The sequence below is a fragment of the Tachypleus tridentatus genome, chromosome 5, assembly GCF_004210375.1.
Source record: "Tachypleus tridentatus isolate NWPU-2018 chromosome 5, ASM421037v1, whole genome shotgun sequence".
NCBI lineage: Eukaryota > Metazoa > Arthropoda > Merostomata > Xiphosura > Limulidae > Tachypleus > Tachypleus tridentatus.
This window is the reverse complement of record NC_134829.1, coordinates 39,906,863-39,924,219: the sequence shown is the minus strand read 5'-3', so window position 1 is coordinate 39,924,219 and position 17,357 is coordinate 39,906,863. Positions and strand designations below refer to the sequence as shown.

Below are 17,357 nucleotides of genomic sequence, written 5' to 3'. Positions count from 1 at the left end.
TTTGGACAGGTCTTATAAACCTAGTCTTTGGCAATTACTTTAACCTGATTTCAGATATCAAACCTCAGTGAGGTGATTTATCTTCCAGGATTGTAATTTTATCGTCAAGCATCAGCTAAATATGAAGTTATGAGCTTGCAACTGATTGATATGGAAGCATTATACTATACTGTACATAATCAGTAACCACCTTATACGAGTGAAAGCACTGTTTGGAAGAATCTGGACAACAACTCGCAAAATGCTTTCTTTTTAATTGGTTTTAGCTTTTTTCCTACACATTCGAATATGGATGCAAAGATACTAGGAAAAATTAGTAAACAATTTTGGTACAAGAGTCCTAGTGATAAAGAAGACATCATCAAAATGGAAGACCGATGTCACCTCTTAGCTTGACAGAAAGAACAAAGTAGTGCGTTCAAAATTTCAGCGTAAACGAATGTGAGTGTGTGTGTATTTTCTTATAGGAAAGCCGTCCGGCTATCTGATGAGTCTACCGAGGGGAATCGATAACTTAATGGGACAGGACAACTTGTTTAACGCTTGACTTTATTTGCAGAAGTTTTTCTACTGGCCAAGTTTATTATTTTGATGTAAATTTGGAACCAGGAACTCAAGCGGATGTAATGACTTAAATAAAATGCATAAGGCAATTAAAAGATTTGTAAATTTCTCCAGTCATATATTTTCAACTCTAGGCCTAACTAGATTTTTAAAATCCCGGATTGAATTCCAACTAAATAACCATCATTAAATAATGTGAAAATGTGCAATAAAAAGGTGTAGAGGAAAAGAAACATTAATGGACGTATGATGCCTTATTGAAATCTCATTTAGAGAAATCGAGTGTTTGTTTGTGCCCTGTCAAATAGAATCCAGAATGACTTCATTAATTGTGTATGGGAAGTATTGATGAAGAAAATTAAAAGCAAAATAAGTAATTCTTTGTTTGTGGCTGTTACCTCAAATGAAGCTACTGATGCAAGAACCATTTTATAGCTTTCTAGTGTTGTGCGATATGTGACTAAAGGTAGTGAAATTTGCAATAGGTTTTTGGGGGTTTACAAATGTTAATGCACAACGAACAGCAGTAGGTACATACAAGAAAATATTAAATTAAGTCGATGAATTAAATATTGGGTCAAAAGTTTTTGCGCAAACCTATAATGGGGTAAGCGTGATGTCCATTGAGCTGAATGAGCACGTAGATTGAATTTATTGTTATAATATGTGACGAAGATTGAGGAGTGTTACAGATTCTTTCAAAATATAAATCGTTTTCTTTATTTCTTTATGAAATCAGCAAAACATGAGCACCCTTTAGATATCGAAGCAAAGAAGAGATTCCCGAAAGTGGTCCCTATTTGTTGGAATTATAATTACTGACTTGTTGAAACTGTATTGGTATACAAGGAAGTCGTTGACTTATTTCAAAATATTGTTGATAATTTTGGGAAGTGGAATACTAAAAGCTTTATTTGTACAAAAGCACTTTCATTGGATCTCAGATATTTTGAGTTCAATTTATTGTTGAATATATTTTCCGATATTTTCTTCATATACAAATTTATAGCTGATGTCTTACAGAATAGAATATTTGACCCATCCTGTGCTGTATGAATAAAGCAGATTAAATGGCGACAACAACAACAACAAAAAAAGTCAGAAGATTTCAATAAATTTTGGACAGCAGCCAATTGATTATACTCTACCTCCAGAAAGTGAATAAGAAATGATCCCGAAGAAGACATTAAAAAACATACATAAAGTTATTTTATGAAATTTTGAATGCAGTTTATAATAAAATTGAAATTTGATTTCAAAGCTTGAAAAGCATTGCATTCCTTCAGCTTTTTGACACTAAGAAACGGATAAGAGGTGAAAAAAACATTTCCTGAATTAGTACTAATATCACTGCAAGATGATAATGGAAAATGCTTTGAAAAGTGACGCTGATTTACAAGGAAAACAAACGAATGAATTACTTTATTGTTTGCGAAATGCCAGGTTAGATGCATTTCTGGAACAACTTACAAAGTTGTACGAGTTAGCTTTGATTCTAACAGTCGCCAGTGTCTGAGTTGAGTATTATTTCTCTCATTTAAAAAGAATACAAAGCCCCACTAGAAATGCACAACAACGAGAAAGATTTGCAAGTTTAGTGTTAATTGTGATAGAGAAAAAGCTTCTTAAGAAAATAAAGACTGATGGTTTTTATGAAGATGTAATAATTTATTCAATCAAAAGGTAAGGAGGGTGGAATTAAGATGTAGATAAAGTAAATATATCTTGTTCTTATTTTTAATTGGACTACAAGTTAATAATTTTATCTTTATTAGCCGTCGTGCAATTTATTTTTCAATTTTATAATTTACCTTTTATGCTTTCAATTTCCCATCAGGACAAATCACCAAACGTCCCTGAAACTCATTCTCTTGAAACTTGTCCCAAAAGTTGTGTTGAGTGTTGGGAGATGAATGATAGCATAAAATAATGAAAATAGTGTTTATTAACATGTAGTTGTGTTTGAAAGGATTATGTGAATCTAGGCAAGGCTCTTACAAATTGATGTTGATTAGTTTTGAATTTCGTACAAAACTAAACGAAGGCAATCTGTTTGTTTTTTGAATTTCGCACAAAGCTACTCGAGGGCTATCTGTGCTAGTCGTTTCTAATTAAGCAGTGTAAGACTAGAAAGATGGCAGCTAGTCATCATCACTTACCGCTAACCCTTGGGCTTCTCTTTTACCAACAAATAGTGGGTTTGAGCGTCACACTATAACGCCCCCACGGTTGAAAGGGCGAGCATGTTTGGCGCGATGGGGATGCGAACCCGCGACCCTCAGGTTACGAGTCGAACGCCTCAACACGCTTCGCTATGCCGGACCAAAATGATAACTTCCCATGCCGGGAATCGAAGCCGGGCCTCCTGGGTGAAAGCTATTTATCCTAGCCACTAGACCACATGGGATGTATGCTTTATGTTACTTAATTTACTTTTTGTCTCCTTCTAAAAAAAAAGCAGGAGAGCGCGCAAGAAACAATATTTATTTGACGGGTGCAGACAACAAAAGTATGGGAAACACTGTCCCATCTATCGGCCAGTGAAATCATGACTTGCTTACTAGAGTTAAAATCATTATTACACATTAGAAATTACATTGCCCAATAAAACTGATACATTTTTGTTATTTTCCAATCTATAATATTTTTATTCAAATACTGTATTTTATAAAACTCAAAGCGGATTAATGATAGCAAGATATCATTCAATTAACACAAAAAGTGCGAGTAAATCGTATGTCAAGTGAATTGGGATCTACTGGGAGAGGGTATACATCAGGACCACGTAATGGAGGAGAAGGTGACATTCTTAAGAAATGTCATCAACAGTTCTGTTATTCTAAATCCCACGAGCCCAATTATATCCAGTCATACAATACTGAATATGACAAAAGAGATTCAAGCTTCTCACCCACATTCCACTTCTTGTGCTTACAAGAGCATATTAAATTATGCAAGTTCTAAGGTTTCCACACTGAACATCAGATGAATGGGAACAAGTATGCCAAATATTTGATATGCTCAGCTGATTGTTGTGCTTCTTGATGACGAGAAACCCACTCGAAATAAAAATGTATCTTCAGGTTAAGATGACCTAGGAAGGTCGAAACGTTGTTCTCTCCTTATGAATAAAAGTGTTAATATACATACTACCCGTTTTGAAATACGTAATGGTTTTAATACTTCAAGCACGAACCCATAATTACTGAATATTGTATTGCAATCGATGCTGGAGCCCATTTGCAGCAAGTCTCCTGGACAGAGAGAAGTTAAAACCCATCTCGCACGAGATGAAAGACGTTCACACAAAATGCTATACCAATTATAACACAACAGATATTATTGATTTTGGAGAAAATACATACAGATAAAAGTAATCAGTTGGAACGATAGTTTGGACAGGTCTTATAAACCTAGTCTTTGGCAATTACTTTAACCTGATTTCAGATATCAAAACTCAGTGAGGCGATTTATCTTCCAGGATTGTAATTTTATCGTCAAGCATCAGCTAAATATGAAGTTATGAGCTTGCAACTGATTGATATGGAAGCATTATACTATACTGTACATATTCAGTAACCACCTTATACGGGTGAAAGCGCTGTTTGAAAGAATCTGGACAACAACTCGCAAAATGCTTTCTTTTTAATTGGTTTTAGCTTTTTTTTCCTACACATTCGAATATGGTTCCAAAAGATACTAGGAAAAATTAGTAAACAATTTTGATACAAAGAGTCCTAGTGATAAAGAAGACATCATCAAAAATGGAAGACCGATGTCACCTCTTAGCTTGACAGAAATAACAAAGTAGTGCGTTCAAAATTTCAGCGTAAACGAATGTTAGTGTGTGTGTATTTTCTTATGGGAAAGCCGCATCCGGCTATCTGATGAGTCTACCGAGGGGAATCGATAACTTAATGTGACAGGACAACTTGTTTAACGCTTGACTTTATTTGCAGAAGTTTTTCTACTGGCCAAATTTATTATTTTGAAGTAAATTTGGAACCAGTAACTCAAGCGGATTTAATGACTTAAATAAAATGCATAAGGCAATTAAAATACTTGTAAATTTCTCCAGTCATATATTTTCAACTCTAGGCCTAACTAGATTTTTAAAATCCCGGATTGAATTCCAACTAAATAACCATCATTAAATAATGTGAAAATGTGGAATAAAAAGGTGTAGATGAAAAGAAACATTTTAAAAAGATTAATAGACGTATGATGCCTTATTGAAATCTCATTTAGAGAAATCGAGTGTTTTTTGTGCCCTGTCAAATAGAATCCAGAATGACTTCATTAATTATGTATGGGAAGTATTGATGACGAAATTTAAAAGCAAAATAAGTAATTCTTTGTTTGTGGCTCTTAACTCAAATGAAGCTACTGATGCAAGAACCATTTTATAGCTTTCTAGTGTTGTGCGATATGTGACTAAAGGTAGTGAAATTTGCAATAAGTTTTTGGGGGTTTACAAATGTTAATGCAGAACGAACAGCAGTAGGTACATACAAGATAATGTTAAATTAAGTCGATGAATTAAATATTGGGTCAAAAGATTTTGCCCAAACCTATAATGGGGTAAGCGTGATGAATTGAGCTGAATGAGCACGTAGATTGAATTTAGTGTTAGTATCTGTGACGAAGATTAAGGTATGTTACAGATTCTTTCAAACTTAAATCGTTCTATTTATTTCTTTATGAAATCAGCAAAACATGTGCACCCTTTAGATATCTAAGCAAAGAAAAGGTTCCCGAAAGTGGTCCCTATTTGTTGGAATTATAATTACTGCCATGTTGAAACTGTTTTGGAATACAAGGAAGTGGTTGACTTATTTCAAAATATTGTTGATAATTTTGGCAAGTAAAATACTAAAACCTTTATCTGTTGAAAAGCACATTCAATGGATGTCAGATATTTTGAGTTCAATTTCTTGTTGAATATATTTTCGGGTATTTTCTTCATATACAAATTTATAGCAGATGTCTTACAGAATAGAATATTTGACACATCCCGTGCTGTATGAATAAAGCAGATTAAATATCGACAAGAACAACAAAAAAAGTCAGAAGATTTCAATAAATTTTGGACAGCAGCCAATGGATTATACACCACCCCCTCTAAGTGAATAAGAAATAATCCCGGAGAAGACATTAAATTACATACATAAAGTTATTTTATGAAATTTTGAATGCAGTTTATAATAAATTTGAAATTTGATTTCAAACCTTGAAAAGCATTGCATTCCTTGAGCTTTTTGAAAACATTTTTTGAATTAGTACTAATATCATTGCAAGATGATAATGGAAAATGCTTTGAAAAGTGACGCTGATTTACAAGGAAAACAAACGAATGAATTACTTTATTGTTTGCGAAATGCGAGGTAACATGCATTTCTGGAACAACTAACAAAGTTGTATCAGTTAGCTTTGATTCTTACAGTCGCCGGTGTCTTAGTTGAGTGTTATTTCTCTCATTTAAAAAGAATACAAAGCCCCACTAGAAATGCACAACAACGAGAAAGATTTGCAAGTTCAGTGTTAATTGTGGTAGAGAAAAAAGCTATTTAAGAAAATAAAGACTGATGGTTTTTATGAAGATGTAACAATTTATTCAATCAAAAGATAAGGAGTGTGGAATTAAGATGTAGATAAAGTAAATATATCTTGTTTTTATTTTTAATTGGACTACAAGTTAATAATTTTATCTTTATTAGCCGTCGTGCAATTTATTTTGCAATTTTACAATTTACCTTTTATGCTTTCAATTTCCCATCAGGACAAATCACCAAACGTCTTTGAAACTCATTCTTTTGAAACTTGTCCCAAAAGTTGTGTTGAATGTTAGGAGATGAATGATAGCATAAAATAATGAAAATAGTGTTTATTAACATGTAGTTGTGTTTGAAAGGATTATGTGAATCTAGGCAAGGCTCTTACAAATTGATGTTGATTAGTTTTGAATTTCGTACAAAACTAAACGAAGGCAATCTGTTTGTTTTTTGAATTTCGCACAAAGCTATTCGAGGGCTGTCTGTGCTAGACGTCCCTAATTTAACAGTGTAAGACTAGAGGAAAGGCAGCTAATCATTACCACCCACCGCCAACTCTTGGGCTACTCTTTTACCATCAAATAGTAGGATTGATCGTCATACTATAATGGCCCCACGGCTGAAAGGGCGAGCATGTTTGGCGCGACGGGGATGCTATCCCGCGACCCTCATGTCAGGAGTCGCACGCCTCAACACGCTTAATTATGCCGGACCAAAATGACAACTTCCCATGCCGGGAATCGAACCCGGGCCTCCTGGGTGAGAGCCAGGTATCCTAGCCACTAGACCACATGGGATATTTACTTTTTGTTACTGAATTAACTTTTTGTCTCCTTCCAAAAAAAAAAAAAGCAGGAAGGCTCGCAAGAAACCATATTTATTTGAGGGGTGTAGACGACAAAAGTATGGGAAACAATGTTCCAACTATTGGCCAATGAAATCATGACTTGCTTACTAGACTTAAAATCATTGTTACACATTAGAAATTACATTGCCCAATAAAACTGATACATTTTTGTTATTATCCAATCTATAATATTTTGATTCAAATACAGTATCGTTTATAAAACTCAAAGCGGATTAATGATAGCAAGATATCATTCAATTAACACAAAAGTGCGAGTAAATCGTATGTCAAGGGAATTAGGATCTACTGGGAGAGGGTATACATCAGGACCACGTAATGGAGGAGAAGGTGACATTCTTTAGATATGTCATCTACAGTTCTGTTATTCTAAATTCCACGAGCCCAATTATCTCCAGTCATACAATACTGAATATGACAAAAGAGATTCAAGCTTCTCACCCACATTCCACTTCTTGTGCTTACAGGAGCATATTAAATTATGCAAGTTCTAAGGGTTCCACACTGAACATCAGATGAATGGGAACAAGTATGCCAAATATTTGATATGCTCAGCTGATTGTTGTGCTTCTTGATGACGAGAAACCCACTCGAAATAAAAATGTATCTTCAGGTCAAGATGACCTAGGAAGGTCGAAACGTTGTTCTCTCCTTATCAATAAAAATGTTAATATACATGTTAATATAATTTCTCCAGTCATATATTTTCAACTCTAGGCCTAACTAGATTTGTAAAATCTCGGATTGTATTCCAACTAAATAACCATCTTTAAATAATGTGAAAATGTGCAATAAAAAAGGTGTAGAGGAAAAGAAACATTTTAAAAAGATTAATGAACGTATGATGCCTTATTGAAATCTCATTTGGAGAAATCGAGTGTTTTTAGTGCCCTGTCATATAGAATCCAGAATGACTTGATTAATTGTGTATGGGAAGTACTGATGAAGAAAATTAAAAGCAGAATAAGTAATTCTTTGTTTGTGGCTGTTACCTCAAATGAAGCTACTGATGCAAGAACCATTTTATAGCTTTCTAGTGTTGTGCGATATGTGACTAAAGGTAGTGAAATTTGCAATAGGTTTTTGGGGGTTTACAAATGTTAATGCAGAACGAACAGCAGTAGGTACATACAAGATAATGTTAAATTAAGTCGATGAATTAAATATTGGGTCAAAAGATTTTGCCCAAAACTATAATGGGGTAAGCGTGATGTCCATTGAGCTGGATGAGCACGTAGATTGAATTTAGTGGTATAATCTGTGACGAAGATTAAGGAGTGTTACAGATTCTTTCAAAACTTAAATCGTTCTCTTTATTTCTTTATGAAATCAACAAAACATATGCACCCTTTAGATATCTTAGCAAAGAAAAGATTCCCGAAAGTGGTCCCTATTTGTTGGAATTATAATTACTGCCTTGTTGAAACTGTCGTGGAATACAAGGAAGTCGTTGACTTATTTCAAAATATTGTTAATATTTTTGGCAAGTGGAATACTAAAACCTTTACCTGTACAAAAGCACTTTCATTGGACCTCAGATATTTTGAGTTCAATTTCTTGTTGAATATATTTTCCGGTATTTTCTTCATATACAAATGTATAGCTGATGTCTTACAGAATAGAATATTAGACACATCCGGTGCTGTATGAATAAAGCAGATTAAATGGCGACAACAAAAAACCAAAAAGTCAGAAGATTTCAATAAATTTTGGACAGCAGCCAATGGATTATACTCCACCCCCCACTAAGTGAATAAGAAATGATCCCGGAAAAGACATTAAAGAACATACATAAAGTTATTTTATGAAATTTTGAATGCAGTTTATAATAAAATTGAAATTTGAAATCAACAAAACATGTGCACCCTTTAGATATCGAACTAAAGAAAAGATTCCCGAAAGTGGTCTCTATTTGTTGGAATTATTATTACTGCCTTGTTGATTGTTTGTTTTTGGAATTTCGCACAAAGCTACTCGTGGACTATCTGTGCTAGCCGTCTTTAATTTAGCAGTGTAAGACTAGAGGGAAGGGAGCTAGTCATCACCACCCACCGCCAACTCTTGGGCTACTCTTTTACCAACGAAAAGTGGGATCGACCGTCACATTATAACGCGCCGACGGCTTTGATGGCGAGCATGGTTGGCGCGACTCGGGCGCGATCTCGCGACCCTCGGATTATGAGTCGTACGCGTTACGCGTTAGGCCATGCCAGGCGAATATTATATTATAATATATTATACTTATATATATACTACAGGGAAGTCACTGTGCACTTGTACCTTTATTAACAGACATGTTTCAATATAGAATACAAGAGGTAAATATCAATGACAATTAGAAACAATGTTGAAAGTGACCCCTGTTGGCATCAATACAGGCTTGCCTTATTATTTTGTTTTTATACACCGCTATCAGTTGCTGGCTTGAAATAGATTGAATGAATGTTGATTACAAAACTGCACAGTGACTTTTCTAACACCCTCTGGTTCTAAACGTCTAGTGCGTGTTGGCCAGCTTGATTTATATTTCTTAAATATATATTCAGAGTAGAGAGGTACTTATGACTATGTTCATAGTGTACGTAGTATCTTTCGAGATCACACAATAAATCATTTTATGTCAATTTTTATTAAAATAATTTAGTGCATTATGCAAGAGGCTATCAGATACTGTCTCTTTGTTTGCATATTTATGCATAAATGTGGATGAAATACTGCGTGGTACTTTATAGGCTGAGGTTAGCATTGAATTTTGCATTTTTTGTAGTCGGTGTAATTGTTTTTGTGTTATGTTTATCTAGGTTGGACATGCGTATTCTATTATAAGTCTATAATTACACCAGAAAGTGTTCGTATCCCTAGTGATTTAAAACAAAACAAAACCGAATTATTGTAAAATACAAATCTCGTGTGTTTCGTTCCGGTATTGCTACACAACTTAATGTGCCAAAATCTACTGTTCAAAGCATAATTACCAAGTTTAAGCTTACAGGAACAATTGCTTACCTCCCTCGTTCCGGATGCCCCATCAAAGTTCCAGAGAGAACCAAGAGGAAGTTCCTCAGAGAAGTAAGTACGAACCATTGTTTACCACGTAATGACATACAGAAATTGGTAAGGGAAACTGGGGTTGAAGTAAGCACTTCTACAGTTATGAACATGTTACGCTCTTCTGGGTTCAAAGCATGCCATCCTCGTAGAACTCCATATTTAAAGACTGTTCATTTAGAAGCACGATTTAGGTATGCAAGAAAGCATGTAGATAAACCCTTTACCTATTGGAAGAGTATTCTTTGGTCAGACGAGACTAAAATCCAGCTTTTCGGCCACAATGATGTTCGCTATATTTTCCGTAAGAAGGGGGAACGAAATCTTCCAAAGAACACCGTCCCTACAGTTAAACACCGAGGTGGCTTGATCATGCTATGGGGTTCCTTCAGCTCTTCTGGTGTAGGCAGCCTTCACCGCGTCAACTGAATCATGAAAAAAGAAGAGTACGTTGATATATTAGGAACTTATGTCAAGAATGATGCTCGGAACTTGCGACTTGGGCGTCGTTGGATCTTCCAGCATGACAATAACCCTAAACACACATCGAAATATGTGCAATCCTGGTTGCAGAGGAACTATATAAGCATTCTGGAGTGGTCATCGCAGTCACTCGATCTCAACCCAATTGAAAACGTTTGGCATGAGTTGAAGACCAGGGTTCATCAGCGTCATCCAAAAAACTTGCAAGAGTTGGAGGCCTTCTGTAAAGAAGAATGGAAGAAAATACCAGTCGAGTACTGTGAAATGATCATGCAGTGCTATAAGGAGAGATTGCGCCAAGTAATTCACCTGAAAGGCTACACAAGACCATTAAAGTAGACGCACGAACACTTTCTGCCCCTCCTATGTTTGGTTATTTGTTTATGAACAGTTTATTTGTCGTTCAATTTACATAAAAATATATGTAGATGTGTGTTAGAATAATATTTATAATATACTTTACTTTCATTATCCTAATCGTGATACTTTTTAAGTTACGAGGAGAAAACTACTCACGACGCCGGGGTACGAACACTTTCTGTCGTAACTGTAATTATGTTTTGTGAATTTTTATTATATTATCAGGTGATGTGCCTTGATTTTTACCTGACAGGCTTTTTGTAAAATTTGCTCTTTTCCAGATTCTAGTCAGGATACTGTTAGTATGTTGTATCCACGTTTATTTGGTATCGTAAGTTAATACTAAAAATTTAGTAGAAGTAGCAGTCTGTAAAAAGGATTCGTTCATGTATAACTTTGGTGGATCTTTTCTTAGTTTATTTAATCTGCTGAATAATATTACTTGGTTTTCCGGAATATTTATTTTTATTCTATATTTCTGGCACTATTCTTCTAAATTATTCGGAACTGGTTGGAGGTTTGTTGCTGCTATTGAAGAAGTGGGGCGCTTTTCCAGACCGCTACATGGTCAGCAAATTGTGATGTAAAACCTAATTTTAGGTCCGACAGTGGCATATTGCTCACAAACATGATAAATAAGATAGGGCTAACTACCGCTCCCTGTGGGACTCCTGCCTCAGGTGAAAAAGGTCCTGAGTGGGTCACATTCACATCTACTTTACACGTTCTATTGTCCCAGAAAGTTGGATCGCCAGTGAATAATAATTCCCTGGAGTAAATCCATTTCCGTTAACCGGTGACGTAATCCGTTATGCCAGACCGTGCCGAATGCTTTCTCAATGTTGAGAAAGCAAGCTAAAGTACATTCGTTTTTATTAAAACTGTCTGTAATTGTTTCAGTTAATTTGATTAGGTGGTCTGTAGTTTGTCTATATTTTCTAAATCCATTTTGAATTTCGGATAATTCTGATTTTGTTTCTAAGTATATAGATAGTCGGTTACCAATTATTTTTTATACAATTTTGCCGATACAACTGGTTAGGCTAATTTGGTAGTAATTGTTTGGTTTATTTGCTGGCTTTCCTTCTTTCTGGAACATTAATATTACTGCTTTCTTCCAAGAAACAGGAATATATCCAGCTGAAAATGATAAGTTAAATAGAGCTGTAAGGTGTTCATATAATTCTTGAGTGCCATTTTTTAGGAGGATGGCTTGTATACCATCTTCTCCAGGAGCTTTGTTTTTTGTGTTTTTGATGGCTGTCAGTACTTCCGCTGCTGTTATATCTTTTATCAGTTGACGAGTGCTCCAGTCTATTATTTACTCTGGTTTTATTAATGTGTTTACTGGGAATTTTGGCATGTATATGGTTTTGTTCTGTTCAATGAAATTATTGACTTTATTATAGAAGAATCTGTTCATGTCTGGTTCATGGTGTGTTTTGAACGTGTTTTTCAGGTGGTCTTGAAATATCTCTGCTTTTTCTAGGTCAGTGTTTTGACATGTGATTCGAGTAGTGGGTACTCTTTGTTTGCTTTTCCTGTGTTGGAATATCTTTTCAAGTGTGTCCAGAATTGTTTTGAATCTGTTTTATGATTTAACTGTGAATAGAAGGTTTCCCAACTGTCTTGTTTTTGTTGTCGAATTTAATGTCTTATTTTATTTCTTGTAGTGTTTATTTGCGTCGATTGATCCAGTGAGGTTTAGTTTGTTTTGAATTTCGCGCAAAGCTACTCGAGGGCTATCTGCGTTAGCCGTCCCTCATTTAGCAGTGTAAGGCTAGAGGGAAGGCAGCTAGTCATCACAACTCACCGCCAATTCTTGGGCTAGTCTTTTACACAATAAGAGATTCATTTTATTCCAAAATTTATTCGAAAAAAAAGGAAAGGTAAATATTTGCCAATCAAATTTACAGAAAATTGGATTTGTGGTGAATAATGTAATATCAGTGAGAGGTACCCCTTCTTCGTTACGTCCTTGGTTTCGGTAAGAATAATGAATGCGTTTATGTTCAAGCGAAAATATGTTTATATTAGACTACATTAGATGTAATGTGTACTGCGTTTATTTACGCGTGTATCTATTTACATCTGGTGTTTTCATAAGACAAAAATTAAACATCTCAACAAATAGTAGCAATATTTTTAATTTATTTCACATTTTCATGATGAGGTACTAGAATGTACAGTGGACTAAAATTTCAATATAAAAATTCTACAATGCACATAATGCGACACCAAACACTTTTATGATAACGTTTGATTACATTTCAAAATCAAAAACACTATATTTTTTTAATTTAGGAGTGGTGCTTTCGATTTATAAGTCATCGTTTATTTCAACAGTTTGAATAATGTAACATGCGTTTGTTTTTGAATTTTGCGCAAAGCTACACGAGAGCTATCTGTGCTAGCCGTCCCTAATTTAGCAGTGTAAGACTAGAGGGAAGGCAGCTAGTCATCACAACTCACCGCCAACTTTTAGGCTACTCTTTTATCAACGAATAGTGGGATTGATCATCACATTATAACGCCCTCACGGCTGAAAGGGCGAGCATGTTTGGTGCGACCGGGATTCGAACTCACGACCCTCAGATTACGAGTCGAGTGTCTTAACCACCTGGCCATGTCATGCCTGTAACATGCGTAAAATTTAAGAATAAATCGTTCTTTTAAAACTGCCATCAAATATTTTTTTTTATTTTCGTTCTTTTTTTATAAACAACATAGTGTCATATAGTTGTTTTCTATCATAAATAAATGTATGCATGGCGTCTGAGACCTTGTCAAAGTTACCGTAGGAATAGGTTAAAGAACTAAAAAGAAGCTATATTTTTCTCTAACTTCCGTGTGTTGTATTGTTTAACATTGGTGATAACACTGTATTGTACATAGTTTATGTGATCTAAATTGTTACATGTTTTACAATTAAGTAATTTATTTTCAATAAATATTTATATTTCTGCGGAAAACTTAATGATAGAATGCGCTTTTACGATGATTGTTTTTATAATGTTAATACGTTCTTACATTCAATTACGTTGTAAAACTACTTTGACTATACTCATTTTTTTTGTAACATAACGGTTTATATGAAAGTTAATTATATCTAACGAGTAAATGTACATTTGACTCGAATCATCAGCAGTTTAAGCCTATACACACCAGGTAGTTGTGTTTTGTGAGAGATTTAAATTTTTAATTAAAATTAAGTTGCGAACCTAAACGACATCGGACTGTGCTTCCTGTTCTGGTATTGTTATCATTGTGAGAAATTTGCGATACTTCACATAGATATTACAAATATACTCTACGAACAAGTAATTCCAAGAACTTTTAGCGAAACCAAAGAAAAACGTGTGATAATATGCCAATCACACCATATCTATTTGGTAATACCAATGCTCATCAGGTCAGCTGGAATAAACCGTTTATAGTAGATCTTCTTACGGAATTTGAATTTACAACTTTTTATTCGCATTTGGTACAGCTTAGCAGTTTTTACGTCATAGATAATTCTGTTCGATCAAATCTTTGTTATTTTATGATTAATTCGTAATTTTAATGTGGTTTTGTACAGGCGCCTAACACATAGAATGCACGTGCTATTGTCAATAACTACGTTATATTTGGTTAGTTTTTTTGTCCCCATCACAGCACAACAAAGATAGCCATTTATGTGGCATGACATTCAATGAGGTCAATGATATGCTCATAAATTTGATAAACAGTTTACTCTAGGTGTCTTGTTGAGGAAAAAGCTGGCTTAAAGTCAATATATACATTTCATTAATGCTATTACAAAAGTAAGGAGTGTAGCGCGGCTGCAATCTTACTGAAATTATTATTATTTCGAACTGACGGAAACTGTCAATACTTAGTAAGCTGTGTTGCTCTACATAAATAGCAAATTATTTATCGAATAAAAAATGAATACAATCTCGCTTGTTGCGCCACCTCAAGTTCCTAACGTCGAACCAACGTAACTATATGAGGCCTACCAGTGAAAGTTGTTCTGTTTACTTTTAGTTTTAATTTTTGTCTTTTCTGAAACACTTGTCATAAGCCAGGCGTTAAGTCTTTTGTATAGGGGTTATTAAAAAAATAAGTTTGTGTTCAGTAAGTGTTAGTTTCATTACGGGAAAGTTGATGGTTCTCATAAAATTGTAGCAATGGCTACAAACACATCGTAAATACAGAATTAACTCCATACGTGTGTTTTTCGTGTGTGTTTTTAGCTCGCAAATAAAAATATCTTACATATATTACTTTTTTCGCTTAGAAATTTCCAATAATTAAATCAGGTATAGTTGTGATGATATATGACGACATGACGACTGAGGAGCGGGTAAGGAAGTTTGGTTTTGCGGAACAAGTGGACCTTTCGATTTACGACATTGTTTGTAAAAACCTGGTGCTACATAAAGCTGAAACATCTTTATGAACGTCATCTCTTTCAATGTGAAAAACAACAAAAAACTATCTTTTAAATAGCCAATATTTCTTAAAACTTCAATCCAACCTACTGAATGTTAAACAATTAATTTTTATTGTGAATTTCGCGCAAAGCTACACGAAAGCTATTTGCGCTCGCCATCTCTAATTTAGCAGTGTAAGACAGCTAGTGATCACCACCCACCGCCAACTCTTGGGCTAGAGTTTTACCAACGAATAGTGGGATTGACCGTAACATTATAACGTACCCACAACTGAAAGAGTGAGTATGCTTGGTATTACGGGGATTCGAACCCGCGACCTTCGGATTACGAGTCAAGTGCCTTAACCACTTGACCCTGCCGGGCCTTCAAGCAATTGAAACCTGTAAATTATAAGCGTCTCCCTAAATTAAATAACCTTTTAAAACAAATATTTATCACTTCGAGAACATTCTTACTCACTCTGAATATGCGTGTTTGAGAAACATTTACCTGACTGAATTATAAAAACCCTTAAAAAGTACCAAGGAAAATGAAAGTAAAGAAAACGTAACAAGTGCACTTAGAATACACATGTATTTCGTATGAGATCTTGTAAAATAAGAACGATATATATATATGTATCATCAGCATCTACATTTACATCATTGTTCAATAAATCTTCCCTTTACATAAAATATAACTAATACAAATTATTACTAATTAATATGGGCATCACACTTTGCTATAAAATTAAAAGTATAGTACAGAGTATAAAATATAGTGAAAACATTTACCTGAAAAATATTATAAATGTAAATATTCGATTGACGCTTAGAAAAAGTTGACCAATCAAATCAAAGTATACAACTTATATAAAAGTAAATACAGTACATCAATTAGAACTCAAATCGTATGCACTTGACTACAAAATAAATATTTTTTCGTAAAAAATAATATTTGTTAAACCATTAAAATACCCATATTGTCGTTACATTATTTTTCCTAAAATATATATATATATTTTTTTCTATGTATATTATCAATATAAAGGCACGGGCGCAATGCTTGTAAAAAAATTGCTTTTTTTTTGAGAGAGATTATGGACTATTTTTAACAGTTCGGATAACATTTTACAGGCGTCATTAAAATTAATACTTATCAATGGTTAAGTTAGATGTGGGATTGACAGTATCTTTGAAAAATCGACTTCAGATGTTTTAATAAATCGATTAATTTGCGTCCGTGCCTTTAAAGTACACATTGAATTGATTTAGCAGTGGAAATCACCTTCGATATCACAATAATAAAAAAGTGTCACTGCTTTGAAAAAAGACCCGTTGTACGTGATGAAATAAAAATAAGTGGCTACTGTGTGATTCCTCAACAGACATTTGACAATTCCTGGTGACATTACAATTTTTGATGAAGAAAGCCAAGACATTTGAAATTGTAATCATGACTCATGAAACAAACAACAAAAACACAATAAACATTCATTATCAATACTTATTTTTACTGACAATTGTTTTTTTGCTATTAAGCACAAAGTTATACAATGGGCTAGTTATATGTGGCGTACTCACCATGGGTGTCAAGCATCTAGGCTTTCTGTTAAGCCACCTCTTAGTAAACAAAACTAAAGTTCTTTTTGTTGTTAAAACTGAGCGAGTTTAGTTAGTTTCTTTAATATGTAGTTTTCCTGATGCAGGATCAAATTTATCAGTTCTAAAATGTTTAGTAATTTCTTAAGAATAGAAACTGTTAAAAAGAGTAAGGTAGTTTGGATCCTACTTAAATTATCGAGCTATTCGTAACCATCTTAACGGTTATTTCACTGTTGTTTCACAACGCAGCTTCTTCATGTCTGAACACAGTGATGGATGTAAATATTTTTGTATCTTTCCTGAATACAGGAATACTGAATACTGCTTTTATGTATCTGCACAAATTCCTCGAAAGAACAATGAAAATACTTTGTTAATATTCATTGTTATTTTTATGTACAAATGGTAATATTTCGCTCAATAAATTCAAAAATGTGAGATATTTTCCCCATTTTTGTTAAAT

At 34.2% G+C, this 17,357-nt stretch overlaps 1 non-coding gene and 1 pseudogene across 2 annotated transcripts in view; one reads left to right on the top strand and one right to left on the bottom strand.

Moving 5' to 3' along the window:
- Nucleotides 1-17,357, top strand: part of LOC143250338 (neural-cadherin-like) — a 393,110-nt pseudogene that overhangs the window by 219,384 nt on the left and 156,369 nt on the right. The window lies entirely within an intron of this gene.
- Nucleotides 6,842-6,913, bottom strand: TRNAE-CUC (transfer RNA glutamic acid (anticodon CUC)). Its single transcript has one exon. It is a non-coding gene; the product is annotated as a tRNA-Glu (tRNA).